This window comes from Lissotriton helveticus, chromosome 5_1 (genome assembly GCF_964261635.1).
Source record: "Lissotriton helveticus chromosome 5_1, aLisHel1.1, whole genome shotgun sequence".
NCBI classification, from domain to species: domain Eukaryota; kingdom Metazoa; phylum Chordata; class Amphibia; order Caudata; family Salamandridae; genus Lissotriton; species Lissotriton helveticus.
The window spans coordinates 231022782-231038361 of record NC_136065.1 but is presented as its reverse complement, the minus strand read 5'-3'; positions in this window follow the sequence as shown (position 1 = coordinate 231038361).

The window sequence follows — 15580 nt, the reverse complement described above, 5'->3', positions numbered from 1 at the left end:
TTGATCTTCCCATTCTCTTTTTGCGCCACAAATCGTTTTTCTATAATTACATTGGGCCGCTTTTATTATCAAAGGATTCCTAGTTTTTAATGCTAGGCCCAGCTCGACCCTAGCTTCCCTACATAGTTTGTTGTACCACCTTTCCGGTTTTTTAATTACTTTTACCCTGACTGTACAAGGTTTACAGAAGTGGGATTTAAGTTTAGAAAACAGGTCAGCATGATCTTCTCCAAATGGGCTATACTTCGTCCCGTTAGCAATTAGCTCTATTTTATCAAGCACCTTATCTATGCTGTCTTTGATGGCGTGTAGTGTTTCCGGTTGACTAATCACTTTACACCACTTAAGGTGACGCTCATCATTCGCTAAAGTAGTCTCCGGGAGTAGTGATCTTCCGACATATCTACCATTCCCTCTTATCCTAGTCTAAATAGTGCTGTCAGGGGATTATGGTCACTCTCAACACGGGTCTTCACCTCCATATCCACAAGAAAGTGCCAAAGCTTCAGGGGGACAAGCAAATAGTCAATAATGCTTGACCTTATACCATTGTCATAGGTTTTTTCACCCTTCCTATCAGACAATGTCTGACTATTTGCGGCTCTTAGTTGATTACCTAAAGAAAACCAATTCAAATGCAATGCAGCCTCTGTCCACTTAGCTATTGGCCCAGCCTCAAGTTGGGGTACACCCCATCTAGAGTCTTCTTCTTCTGCCATATTTAAATCTTCCAGTCCCAGGGGTTCAAAGGTTGTATTAAAATCACCCGCAATTAGCGGCAATACCCCATCTGGCAAAGATTCAATCAATGTTTCTAGCACCGTTAGCACCTCGGACTTTTTTCCCAACGGGAACACCTATAGCATAGACATTAATAAAATCAATTTTTATGCTACCCTGGAGGCTAAGTCTCACTGCAATAATATCACAGTGCCTGGCTGGGAATAATTGGATACTACAGCTTAGATGTTGTTTAACCAAGATCACCATTCCTCCCATAGGCCATCCCTTTTGCCCTCTCACGGCAGGGACATAGAAATTCAAGTAACCTGGTCTAAATACTGGTTCAACAGACCAGGTCTCTTGAAAAAGACAAATATCAAATTTATCAATGAAACTTGTCCAGCATGGTGACACTAACTTGGGTCCCATGCCCGCCAAGTTCCATGATATTAGTGAAGTCAAGCCAACTTTGGATCGAGGCCCTCCAACTGTTTTATTCCTTACTACAGCGGGACTTAAGTGCGGCATCATACTAGAATTAATAGGAGGTAAAGGGCTTGTACTGTGCGTTCCGTATAGTAGCAACAATTCCATTGTTTGCCTTATGCCCCATCCCGCCTATCCCTGGGCTTATATTTGCATTCAATTGGCCTTTTCTCCCAGCTGCATATTCATTGGGCGATCTTATTTTGCTCATATTGTGACACCCTTCCTGTGTTTGATGTCAATCACAATCCTCTAGTCCGATAGGACTGAGAACCTGTTCTGTAGCCTTAAGCCCCGTACAACGGGATGCCTCATTCCACAGGGAGGCTCCTCTACATGGATCCTGTGCAGGTACGTAAAAATAAGTCAGTGGAAGTGTTTGAATCCGGGACCTAGGATCAGCTTGTGGCCAGTTACAAATATTTTCAACTCATCTCCTGTCCCTAAAATTAATAACTACACAGTCACCCCCAACTGTCTTTACACTTCTGCCCACCCAGTTAACCCTTCTAACAAGTAGGATCTCTGCACATATATGGGTTGGCAAAGGTCGATTGGCATTAAGCCAAAATATGCACTTGTTTTTTAATTCCATATGTGACTACCTTTTTCCCTGCTCTAGTGGTGGAACCCCTGCTAAAATTACCGCACAAGGGACAGACTGAGGGGGAAGTTCTACAGATAGCAAATTAGATACTGCATGATCTAGGGAGTTGCTGGGCAATGAACGTGGATACACGGCTGAATTACTAATCTCCACTTTTTTTTCCTATCTATCTGAACAGTTTGAGTAACCCCTTCAGTGTTAGAAAAAGGGATATTGACACTGGGGGCTTCAGGTATATTTACTGCGGGATTGATACTACATCTTGGCAAGACATTCGAAGCTCCACACACATCAGTTTGTACTGCCAAATTTCGCTGAGCCACTCCCCCGATTCCCCATCATCTTCTGGGCTGATGCCATCGAAAGTTCCAGGCATACCAGTCTAGACTCGATACAGTCCAGTCTTTCATGTATCGGGTGGATGTTTTTTTCCAGAATAGTTTCCAGCTTTTTCCAAAACAAGTCACCCGGCTCATCCGATAAATCACCCTCCGTATTTGACAATGGGTTTGCCTCTTTACTAGCTGGTCTCGGTGATTTAAGACAGTATGCAGTGCTAGGTGTGGCATTCTCATTGGTCACCCGATCATTTCCTTTTTTTCTCTTTTTTTCCAAAGCTTTTACTTGCACCCCTGCGCATTTACTTTTTGGTGCCATACTCTTTGGCTGCGGTACCGCGCACTTTTTTGCAGTACTTGCTGACCTGGTCTTGATACTAGGGGAGGTCGGCTTTTTCAGGGGGATCCTTTGGCTGGTCTTCACTAAAGAGACTATAGTCCTTTGTTCGGGGGATGCAATGTATCCATCTGGCTGAGAAGAGCCACTGACATCTTCCTCCAAGGAAGACAGCGTATCCTCAAGGTCAGTCCCAACGTGAACAGGAGACTTAACAGTAGCCAAAGTTCTCATTGATGACCGTTTATCAAAGAGAGGGTCTAATGATAATATCTTTTCAGTAAGTTCAATGTCCTCTGCCAATGCTGTTGAGACCCGTATAAGGAAATTGTCTAGGGTGCCCATTAATGACCCACCAACATTTTTCCTGCTAAGCTCTCCCGAAGTAAAAGTGGTAGCCATAATAGTTAAACAAATTTAACACTGCGCTGCTGTTTGTTTGGGTTAGTTTACGAGATCTGGCTTTTACTAGAAAGTCTATAATTAAGTGCGATGGCACTAACCTTATTCCTGATGTGGATGTTAGGGGAGTTGCCCGTCCCGTTCTTGATCGTACTTGAACGGGCTTAAATGGGCCCGCCCTTGGCCCGGCTTCGCCCGGCTCGTCCGGCGCGCGTCCCGCGTGGCGGGACTAGCAGACCAATTAAATACACCTGAGCAGGGTGTGGCGGGAGGGTGTCTCTCTGCCCCACTGGATTGTGGGTGGCATAGTCCTCCACCTGATCGTGGCCCCCACTGGTGCTGATGGCAATCTGCACTGCGAGCGTTTCACCGCGGAGCGGGAAACGCGAGAAGTAAATGTAAATGTCCAAGTCCAAGGAGCGTGATTCTCCTCGTTCGTAGCCCCCACTGCTGCTGCTAGACACCAGACCCGGTTGCAAAAAGCGTTACCAATGGTGCGAGGAACATGAGTGGTTTAAATCAATGCACCTGAGCAGGGCGTGGTGGGAGGGCGTCTCTCTGCCCCGCTGCATTGTGGGTGGCGTAGTCCTCCACCTGATCGTGGCCCCCACTGGTGCTGATGGCAATCTGCACTGCGAGGGTTTCCTGCAGAGCGGGAAACGCGAGAAGTAAATGCAAATGTCCAAGTCCAAGGAGCGTGATTCTCCTCGTTCGTAGCCCCCACTGCTGCTGCTGCAAGACACCAGACCCGGTTGCAAAAAGCGTTACAACATGAAACATAATTTAAAAAAATACTGTGCAGCTCATTCCAAGTGCAGAGATTTTCGCAGGTGTGCAAACCGTCGAGTAGAAAACCGTTCCTGCATGATTTCGGTCCTGCACCCCCATTTCAGGTTTTCAAGGTCAGAATGGGGAATACCATGCATTTTCATTATTACCAGTTGATATTAGAAGGCCGCGTTTTCTCCCGTTTCCGCCCTGTTTTCCCTACTGATTCCGCCAGCGAAGAATGTGAGAGATTTAAGTGAGAAAAAATACACGGTCAGTGAGTAATTTTCAAAAGTCAAAATAAAATATGCCACAACTTCCACAAGCCCTGCTTGCACCAAGCTTCAGATTTAGTACGAGACTGGGAATGAACCTATAATATGGGAAGCTTTGAGTTTGAGTGCCTATTTTCTCCAGATCCTATGTGTTCCAGGAGCAATCTAGTAGTTTTAAGGATGAGAGTACATAAGCTCTCTCCTCTCCAAACCTTAATTACGAGCAGGGGCGGCTCTAGGCTCATGGTGGCCCTGGGCAGGGAGCGTAGGTAGGGGGCCCGGAAGAGGGGGTCCGGGCGGGGCGGAGCGCGCAGGCCAGTAAAGAGGGCAGGGGGTCAGGGTGTTTAGAAGTGGAACAGAGCCGGAGGCCGCCAAATCCCTGCCAGGGGCCACCATGCAAATACGTATCCATCCTCAGAGGATTAATATATTAAGGATATATATTGGCGTGGTGGCCCCTGGGGTTTAGTGGCCCTGTGCAGGTGCACAGCTTGCACATGCCTAAAGCTGGCCCTGTTACGAGGCACTTCATCGGAGACCAAAAGCTTTGCAGTGCTAATTTGTAAAAAAAAAAAAAAGGAAGCTCTGGAGTGTAAAGTTTTTGTTATGCGCCTCGCCGCTGGTGCTGCCTCATGCTGAGATTACAGAACACATTTCTTGTGTCTTTCTCTCGCTAATGCAGGTTCTTTTTTATCCACACTTTCTACATTCAGCCCTGTTTTCCTAGCTTCCTTTTCCTCTGTCTTTCTCCCTTTTGAAGATGTCCCAACTCACACGGTGCCACAGTGTGTCACACGATATAGGCTCCTTTCACTTGGTCAACTGGTAAGGAGCTGAAAGATGAGCTGAAAAACATTGCAAAGAGTAGATTCCCAGATCGCCTTTCGAGGTTCTGATAAACTGATAACCATTAGGGGAGTGAAAATACCCCAGGACATCAGTACTAGCGTTTGCAAGCTTTTTTTTTCAACAGAGGTTTTGTTGGGGGGGCGATGCACATGTTACCCAGATACTTCTGGGTAAGAAACCCTGCCCCCTCCAAGGCCATGCTACCCCTTCACATGATGAGAATTGTTCAGATTGAAGCCTAACATACAGCACAGCTCTCAGGTTGCAAAGACATTGGGTACACGCTGAAAGATTACATTGGAATGCATTCCACCCATTGCTTACCACTGGCTTTGTATTTTGTAACTCACATTTGCTTGCTTTCAATTTGCAGGCTTTATTTGTTTTAGACTGTCCAGCATGTCTTTTCCCCTCCCGTGGATCACTGCCTGTTCACCACCTCTCTTGGCTCATTTTATTCTTCAACAAGTGCTCCCTATCTTTTCCTTTTCATGGGCACTCCACAAGAGGGTGTGTGTTTTCAGTTGTCTTCCTGTAAACATGTATTTTTTTTAAGTTTCCTGTCTCCTATCTTTTAGCTAGACTGATTCTCCTTATCTCTGCCCCCACAAGTTCATCAGTCTTGCATGCCTGTGAGGAACAATGTTCTGTCTACGAGCTTGTTTATTTTGGTCAGTGCTCTTTACTAATAGCATAATTTAAACAATCCTCTTCCTCAATATCATTCCCACACCATAGGTGCTGAAAGTAGGGGAGTCGGGGTGTGAAGCATCCCCAAAAACCCAATGCTGGAGTTCATAAGTGAATGAGCGATATACAGGACTTTAAATTTAGTTTCTATCTTGTTAAATTTGCTGTGCATTCAAAGTCAGAGGTTACATGTTAGGCTCTGTCTTCGAGTGACAGGATTTATCTGACAATCTTGCTAGGTACTGGGGATTGAAAGGAAAGGCTGTGGAATGTTTTTTTTTTCCAGCATACCAAATGCCAATGAATGAACTATAAAAAATATTTCAGAATATATCAGAATTAGGAAAGCACAAATGAAGCACATTTTGTTATGTAATTCTGATGTGTGGTGGAAAGAAATATTTTAATACAATCAAAACAAATCAATACACTAGGTGATGCCAATTTCCACACATTATTATTTGTGCACTGTATAGTTTTACATTTGTGCAAATGTAATGGTACTTTCAGTTGACAATGTGTAGCCTGTAATGGCAGTGCGCTATCACATCATGCATACTCGACTCTGTTACTCCAGTCTACTCCACTCTATGCCACTCCACTGTACTCCACTCTACTACAAACACTCTACTCCACTCTAAAACACTCTACTGCACTCAATCCCCAGCCACTGTACACCCCTCCATGCTATGGCACTCTATCAACACTATAAAAATCCACTCTACACTACTCTGCTCCACTCCATTCCAATCTACTCTGCTTCATTCCACTCTAGGCCACTCCCTTCCACTCTATGCAACTTCACTCTACATTACTGCACTCCACTCTACGCCACTCCACTCTGACACTCTATGCCACTTCACCACACACTATGACACTCTACTGAACAACACACTGAAACTTTACTCCACGCTTTGTCACTCCTCTCTGACATTTCAAACCACTTTATTCACTCTACACCATTCTACGTAACTCCAATATACCACAGAACTTCATTCCATGCCACTCCATGCTACAATACTTTACTCCCCTCTACCAAACACCACACATTTCAACTGAGTATTGGCGATTTGGCGTGGTGCATTGTGGACTCGAGCAGAGACCGTCCAGTCCGCTGAGGAGTCCAGACAGCGGTGGAGCCACGAGCCAGAGCCGCAAGTATTTCCAAACATGGCAGGAGCCGCGAGATCATTTTTGCGGCCGGAGCCGCAAAAGTTTTCCAAAAAGCAAACGCCGCAGGAGCAATAGCCGCGAGGGTGCTTTTGCAACGCGGCAGGAGCCGCGAACATTTCTAGACATGGCAGGAGCCGCTAGGGTGTTCTTGTAACGAGGCAGGAGCCATTTTCAAACGCGCCCTTGTTCTTGGCGGGTGCCTGCCTGCTGCCTGCTGCCCGGTGCGGCTGGACACAGAGAGAGCTCCCCAGAGCAGGAGTCTCCTGCGGACGGGGGGCCCAGCGGGAGGGCTTTTGCGGTCATCTGCTAACGGCGCAAGACTCCCCCCCGGGGCCGCACAGCGCCCCTTACTTCTAGAGCAGCAGGAGCTGGAGCCTTGTATTTGGTGTGCAAAAAAAAAAGCTGCAGATTTCTTTCTGAAGCAGCAGGAGCAGTAGGAACAGCGCAGGAGCAGTGTGGTGAAGCTGTAGTGCTAAGCAAACAAGAGCCAAGTGCCAAGTGAAGTCGTTCTCTGGTGAGTCTAATACAGCCACTCTCCAATTTAACCTCAAATCTATCTCAGTGTATTGCATCGGTGGGAAAGTGGAACCCTCCATAGCTTTTCAGGTGGAGCTGGGTCGAGTCGGGTCTGACTGGGCGAGTATTAGAACCAGGAACCGGGAACTGGGAGTCATCGCATGAACTAAAACACAAACACAAATACAAAAACAAACAAAAAAGGGGGTGCAAGCGAGCTGCAAGATCTATACGAAGTCAACTGCTAGTGAGTGCAAGTTTCAAATAACAAAACGATAAAACAATAACACGATAAAACGGCAAAATTCAAATAACACAGTTGCAGCACAGCATCGCACATTATGAGGTCAGGCCGTGTGCTTGGAGGAGTCACATCTACAAATAATTCCAGCAAGCGGAAAAGGAAGCTGAAAGCACCTGCTGGTACCATTGCAGTGGGAGAGCCACAGGCAAAAACCAGACCAGCTACACAAAAACCTGACGCCATATTTGAAATAACCCCGGATACCAAAAAGTTAAACAACACAAACAAGATAACTCCAGAGGAAAAATGTTTAAAGTATCATCTTTTTCAGCCCAAAATAGACACGAAATTCTGTTGTTTTTTTAAAATGCCGGCGATACTCTTCTTTCGGGCCCTACTACTACAATGGGCCTTTTGACTCCCTTACAGCCCCTTTACCAACTGGGAAGCAGAGAGGGTGAAGGAAATGTATATCAAAGCAGTGGGGCGGAAGCTACTGGTCAAACAGTCCACTCATCTTACCAACAAATCAATGAATAAACGAACTAACAATTTTGCAGGATCTAGCTAGCTCAGCCCCCAGGAGGTATGAGACCCAGGGAAATAAATGCAAGCAAAAAGCTACTGAACTAACAAGGGAGATGTACACAAAGATAAAGATTGGAGATGAATGGGAAGTGACTACTGAAAGAAAAGGGCTTCGGAACCTCGAAGAAAAAGTCACCTCAAATACTCCTTCTCCTAAGAGCAAATCACAACACAAGGTCGAAGGGGGTAATTGAGTTATAACAGAGGTTCTAAGTATTCATGAGCTAGACAGCTTTGAAGAAAACCAACATGCAATGAAAAGAAAACATACATCTGCCAAGGAAAAAGAAAATACAAAAAAGATAGCGGGTGCACCCGAAACCAAAATGAAAACCAGGGGCCATATGTATCAACATTCCATTGTGCGATTCCTAAATAGCGATTTTGAAGGAATCGCTATTTAGGAATCGCACAATGGAATGTATGTAGAAATCAGCTTCTTTTTAGCGATTTCTTAATATTCCTTAATTGCGATTAGCAAATTGCTAATCGCAATTAAGGAATAATTCCCCATTCATTTCTATGGGCCAGGAGGCCCATAGGAATGAAGGGGAAATGTGCGATTAGCAATTAGCTAATCGCAAATTGAGATTATTTTCAAGGGTGCAGGGGTGTCCAAAGGACACCCTGCTGCACCCCTGAAAATGACATGTGTGCGCATATGGCGCACATACATGCCCTAAGGGCATGTATGAGCGTCACATGGCACCTTTTGTTTTTGAATAAAATGCTTTTTAACAGGAATTCGCAATTTACCACCAACTTGAAGTTGGTGGTAATTTGCGATTCCTTAGGAACAAATAGCAATATTTTATTGCATCATACATTGCATTTAAGGAATCGCAATTTTTGCGATTCCTTAAATGCAATCGCAAAATAAGGAATAGCAAATTGTGCGATTCCTTATTTTGTACCACATTTGTTTAATACATACCATATAGAGAATTCGCATTCGCAAAGGCCGAAATTCTGCGAATTTCGGCCTTTGCGAATGCGAAAATGCTTGATACATATCGCCCTAGGGCTTTAAATACAAAAAACTGGATGCTACATCACTAACTCAACATAATCTTGCGACACTCCACCCCAGCGAACGGAGCAAACTGGACACGAGCGATAATCTGGATAAACTTTCAGACCTTGACAAGGAAGAATGGGAGGCACTTCTTGAAACCTACTCTCAGGACAACGGTAGGAACAACACCATAGCAGATACAAAGGTAGAGGAGCAAGTGGGGCACATGTTCCAGAATAGAGAAGAGGGTCTGCAAGCAAAAACAAACGTACCTGGATGTCTAAAGAGCGTGCCCGAGAATAAATCGGAAAACACGCAACAATCAGATAATGGGAATGCCTTGGCAAGTTTGCTAAAAACAGTGCAACTCCTGGTAGAGGCCCTGCAATATCAGTCCGACAAAATGGACACCCAACTAACTTTAATAAACACCTTGGCAGTGTTTGTGGTTGCAATTGACAGCAAGCTAGGCACACTGAACACCTCTCTGCAGAACATTCAGGACTATGCTTTAGCCAACAGTCAAAGCTGCGGATGCAGCCCGATTGTAGACAAACTAGCCACTCTCCCGATAATGTTGAATGATCTATGCGCACAAATAAAAAAATGTTCAAATAATAGCCGCTCTGATTCAATAGTGGAACAGCCCTTAATTAGAAACTATAAAGACATGACAACTCACCAACCTGCATCCATTAAGGGCAAGAATCAACCCACTATGACTAAACCAATACAAAACAATGGTAAAAATATGATCGTTCAAAAAACACAGACTGAAAAAAAAGGAGAGGAGAAATGGGAAAACAAATTGAATGCAAAACAAAGACGAGCACAAAAGCGAAAAGGTCGGAACCAAAAACAAATCTGTGACAAAAATGGATTTATGCGCCTCTTCGGGAAAACAACAACCGAGAGAGAGCTTGACCAGCAAAATCCATTGATACCGGAGACAACTAATACTAAAGGATTTAATATGAAGGCGGTATTAAGTCATAATTCTACATTCAGTACCACAGAAGCTAGAGCGATGGAGCAACTAGGAGAGGAGGTGGATACAGACTCTACACAGCCAACCTCGGAAAGGAACAGCGTCACAAAATGCTGCAAAAGCACTAAAATAGAAACTATGAGGAGAAATCAGTCGCAAGACTATAATCAGGCTGACATGCCATCTGGAATCTTGCAAAATCCAAACACTAATGGTCTTGTCTCTGAGGGAAGCAAAGCGAATTTTGGCAATCAAGATAATATATGTACGGAATTTAGAGATCACAAAGAGGGCCCATCACTTCAACCAGGTCATGGTCCACAGGGAAATGGAGAATACTAGCACTTGTCATCCTCGAAGTGAGGTCATGATAGACATGCTAACTTCTACCTCTACAAACACAGAGCACCGTCAGGGACAGCATCTTGTGGTACTCTCAGAGCCCAACCACATCAGTACGGAATTACATCAGAGAGAGCCAGCAAGTCGACTGACGGAAGCTGAAAAACAGGAACAATTGACAAGAACAGTCTGGATTTGGAGGAAAACAGGAGAATGTCAGAATAACGCTGCCGCACAAATGATTAAGCAAGAAACTGACCCAAATGGCATAAACTGGGAGGAAACAAGTGCCCTTTTGTTCCTACCAGAATACACCTCTAAGGGCAGGTATGACATCATGAACCGAGGCAACATACTTCGTCTACTATCCCACATTCCATCCTTGACTGAGATCAAGACAACTGTAATGACCTACTTCTCTGCATGTTTTGGTGCTACTGTCAGTCACCAGGCCATTACTTACCGCATCCTTTCTCAGGATCCAGAAAGACACCACATTTCACAATACTTACCCAAGAAAGGAATAAACACTGACAACATATAAGACCATTGCCGAGGAGCTCGCAAATAACAACAAGTCACAACACCTCCCCATCCGAGAGGGTACGCAGCAAATCACAACACCTCCCAATCTGAGAGGGTACACAGCACATGCTCCTCCTAGCAATGTATTAGATAGAATAATTAGAATTTAGACATCCCTGCTAGGAGCCAATTTCCCTTCTATATCAACAATTACCCATTAGAGGGGACTCGCTCATCCCTCTGTAAGTATTTGGTAAAAAAGGGGCCTGATCTTCCTTCACAATGAATAAAGACAACTTATATGCTTCATGGGTTCTTTATTACATGATAATAGGATGACAAAAGAAAGAAATAACTAAACATCACAGTAAACATTAGTAGCAATCATCAACACATACATATACATAGAGCCTGAAAATAAAATACATAGTTAGATACAATAAGAATACATGGAACACCTCACCATAATCTTGGGCATTTTGCCATCTGAAGAAGGGTCCGTCTCTGTTTTCCTCTTTGGTTGGGTCAGGACTCTCTGTTCCACAAACACGACTGCACGTCTGCACCGTGATGTATCATCAGACCGCCAAACCACCAGACCAGCATCTCACCCTCTCTCAGACAACCTTTCTCTAATATAGAATGCAGCTCTCCATCGAAGTTTCTAGCTAACTCCGCCTACAGTTCTCACTGGATTCCTGTACCACCTCGTACCAAGAGAGCACAACAAGCAGCTGAACAAGCGTTTTGCTATGACTCCGGCATCGAGAGAGCATTTTCTTCTGATAAGAACCGGTCCTCTCTGGATCACTACTGGTGTACAACACATGGAATCTAAAATATAACCTCTCACCTAAAGAGGCTCAGAAGATGGCTGCAGTTTAGAATATGGAGTTGCTCAAGCATAGGCCTCTACTACTTGGAAAACAGAATGATATTAGACCACGTCAAAGCCAATAGGCCAAAGTCATAATTCACCTAACTCAAATAATACTATGCACCTAATCCCTCAGTATCCACTATGGAGAACATGTGTGCACCATCACCAACAACACTGCACCTCGACATCCCATACCTTCTATTCTTTGGCAAGATTATTCTACTGAAAAACAGCAAGAGTATAGAACAGAAGAGAAATAGGCATATGCAAGACCATCCTACATTCAGGCTAAGGTAACATAGCATACTAAAGTCAGTACACAATGGTGGTGATCGAGGGTCATCACAGAGCATCAGACCACTCAAGTGGCTGATTCACTACAGACAACTGACCTAGACTCGATTGAATGTATGAAATGCAAGGACTCCATGGCAGGGGAAAAAACGCGAGCTACATGGAGTTCATCCACTATTGCACAAAGAATATATCAAGAAAGGGACACTTTCGAGAGTTGGGGGATAAATATTACTCCATACATTAAGCCAGGTTATGCCGACCTGTTGAGGCCAAAATACATAGTGGAAAACGTGGAATCCGCAAAAAGGTCCACCACATCGGTACTGAAAGGAGCCGTGGGGCAAAGCAAAATAAATGGAGAAGCCTTCTCGGCAGAATCTGAAAGCCATCAAGACTCCACTACAAAGCTGAAATGGGACTCTGATATAAGATGGATCTCAAGAACAATAAACAACATGAAAAAAGATTGACGATTTTCTGGAACAAAAAAAAAGGCCGGACTCCAAAGGATATCTACAGATATGCTCATGGAACGTGAACGGCCTGGCAAACAAACTATTGGATGTGGACTTCATCAACTATATCAGGGCTTTCGATATTGTGGCTCTACAAGAGACGTGGATGAGCAATTTCTGCGTTTCTACACAAGTGCACTAGCTGAGGCAAAATACGGTCACCTTCAGGGGGTCTAGTCATATATGTTGCATGCAAATCAATCTTACTGTCCGTGAACTAGGTCACCCTTCATCCGCAGCTCTTGCTGTAAACTTACTCTCTTTGGACTCAACACAAGTAACAGATCTCAACATAATAATAATCAACGTTTATATTCAACCAAAACGCAAAAGCAAATTAATAAAATAAATGTGCAACTTGTTGGAAACATATATTACAGAAGGACCAACAATAGATCTTATTGTTACGGGCGATCTAAACTTAAATTTAATGGGATCCTCCGTGGATGACAAAATGTCCATACAAAATACAATCTGGAATATCCCAATGCAAGGGAAGCCACTTTTAAGTAAGCAATCAAAGGTGGGACAGTCAACCCTGGAGGAATTGGAACACCTAAACTTAAGAGCACTAAACGGCAGATCAAGAGGAGATAATCCACCCGTTGCAACACACTGCTCATTCAGGACGAACACTATATTAGATTACACTTTTGTCTCCCTTGAGTTGTTCCACCAAATTACCCTATTTCATTTAGGTGACAAAGGAGACAGTGATTACCGGCCACAAGAAATCGAGCTCAGAACAACTGTTTATATGTTCGAGCAGTGCCGGACCCCTCATGAAGCAGACTATACTATCAACCTTAAGAGAATCAAATTTGGAACTGCCACACAGTGCAGAATGCTGGGAATTGCTAAAGAACACTTTGACTTGAGGGCAGGATTAGACGAGGTCAAGAAGTGGGAACGTTTTACGGATACCATAGCAGTTTATGCAACCAATATCAATCCCAAAACCCAACAGAGACTCGGCAGTGCGAAGTCTATATCGTGATCTGCTCTGAAAGAAATCAAGCATATCTATCGCTTATTGAGACAGTTACGGTGTAACCCTCAAGATACAATACAACTAAACTCACTGCGAAAGAAAAAGGCTCTGTTGAAAAAACAAAAAAGGGATGCTAATAGGGACATACAGGTAGATTCATGAAAGGAAAACCGGCTTGCAAAGGGCCAGATTCTGCGAATCTGGCCCTTTGCGAGCGCAATTTTTGCATTTGGGATTCATCATCCCAAATGCAAAAATCGCTAATTGCGAAATCGCATATTTGCGAGGAATTGCATTTAAGGAAACTCTATTTGAGATTCCTTAAATGCAATTCATTAACCATTATTTTTTGCGAATTCGCTATTCCTGGACGCTATTTACCACGAAGTCAGACTTCGTGGTAAATAGCGGAAACTCAGAAAAATGCACTTTAGTGCATTTTTCTGAGTGGTATGTTACACACACACATGTCCTTTGGACATTTGTGTGTGCAACATCTGGCTACATTTGCTTTTCAGGGGTGCTACAGGGTGTCCTTTGGACACCCCTGGCACCCTTGAAATCGCATCCTTAGGCCCATAGGAATGAATAGGGAGTTATTCCTTATTTGCGATTAGCTATTTGCTAATCGCAAATAAGGAAGATGTAGGAATCGCAATATTTTTTGCAATCCCTACATGAATCCCGTTTTGCAAGTCCTTAATAGCGATTCCTTATGAATCGCTATTACAGACTCGCAAAACAGGACTTTGATGAATCTAGCTGATAGAGAACGTTCGGTGGGCAAAACTACACGCTGAAATTAAACAAAACAACAGCGCACGTTTTTGGAGAACCATAAATCAATTTGTTCATCCTAACAATGATGGAATTACCTCAAATATTTCAGAGGTAGTCTGGACGAAATATCTTTGGTCTCATTTCCATGAAGACACAAGGTTTGGCACAAAGGGGGAAAACTTCTCGGGCGCATCTGACGGTCTTAACATCAGCATGGCGTATGCAAGAAGCAACCAGATCACACCACGCGAAGCTGAAGAAGACATCCTAATTAACGACTCGCCAACAAATCGAATCAAGATCATCAAAAGGCAAATAGGCAAGGGAAGGAGGGAAGGGGCACCCGGCCCAAACGGAATACCATCGGTGCTTTTCAAGCAAGAGTAAACGTTCTGGGCTGAAGCACTAGAACCACTGTTCAGGGAAATAAGAATTACAAACATCCTGCCAGAGTCCTGGAGGGGGTCTATCATTGCACCAATTTACAAGACATGGGATAGGTCAAAGCCACAGAACTATCAACTAGTGGCACTAATGGACAATGAGGCAACAATTTTCACTGGTATGCTACTGGAAGAGCTCCAGGCATGGGCAGAAGAAAAATCCCCCATCCCTATAAACCAGACCGGTTTTGCGAAAAATGTAGGTACAACCACAAATATAATAACGATGGCAATGCTCTTTGATAAGGCTGAAACGACAAGGAGCTCCCTGCATTTGTGCTTTATTGATTATAAAGCAGCCTTTGATCACGTAAACCAAAACAAACTGTGGTCCAAACTGCATAGCTAGGGCTCCCCTTCTAAACCTGCTGATAAACCTGCATACCAACACCTGGGTCCAGATTAAGCTGGGTGACGGAACACACCTGTCGATACGCATTCTAACAGTCAAAGGGCTTAAACAAGGCTGTGTTTTGGCACCTACACTTTTCAACCTGTTCATAGCTGATCTCGTACCGATATTAAACGCCTGTAACTCACATGCTTCAAAACTGGGAGACATCTTATTGCCATGTCTCCTATACGCGGACGATATAGTCCTGATTAGTCAAACGAGAGTAGGCCTTCAACACCTTATAAACGCTACACAGGACTATTCAAAAGTAAATGGTTTAACGATAAATCGTGACAAAACAAAAACCATTATGGTCAGTAAAAAAAGGGAAAACCTACAGCATGGTTCTGGGGTAACACTCGAATAGAGAGCATCATGGAATATAAATACCTGGGCGTAAAGATAGACAAAGGC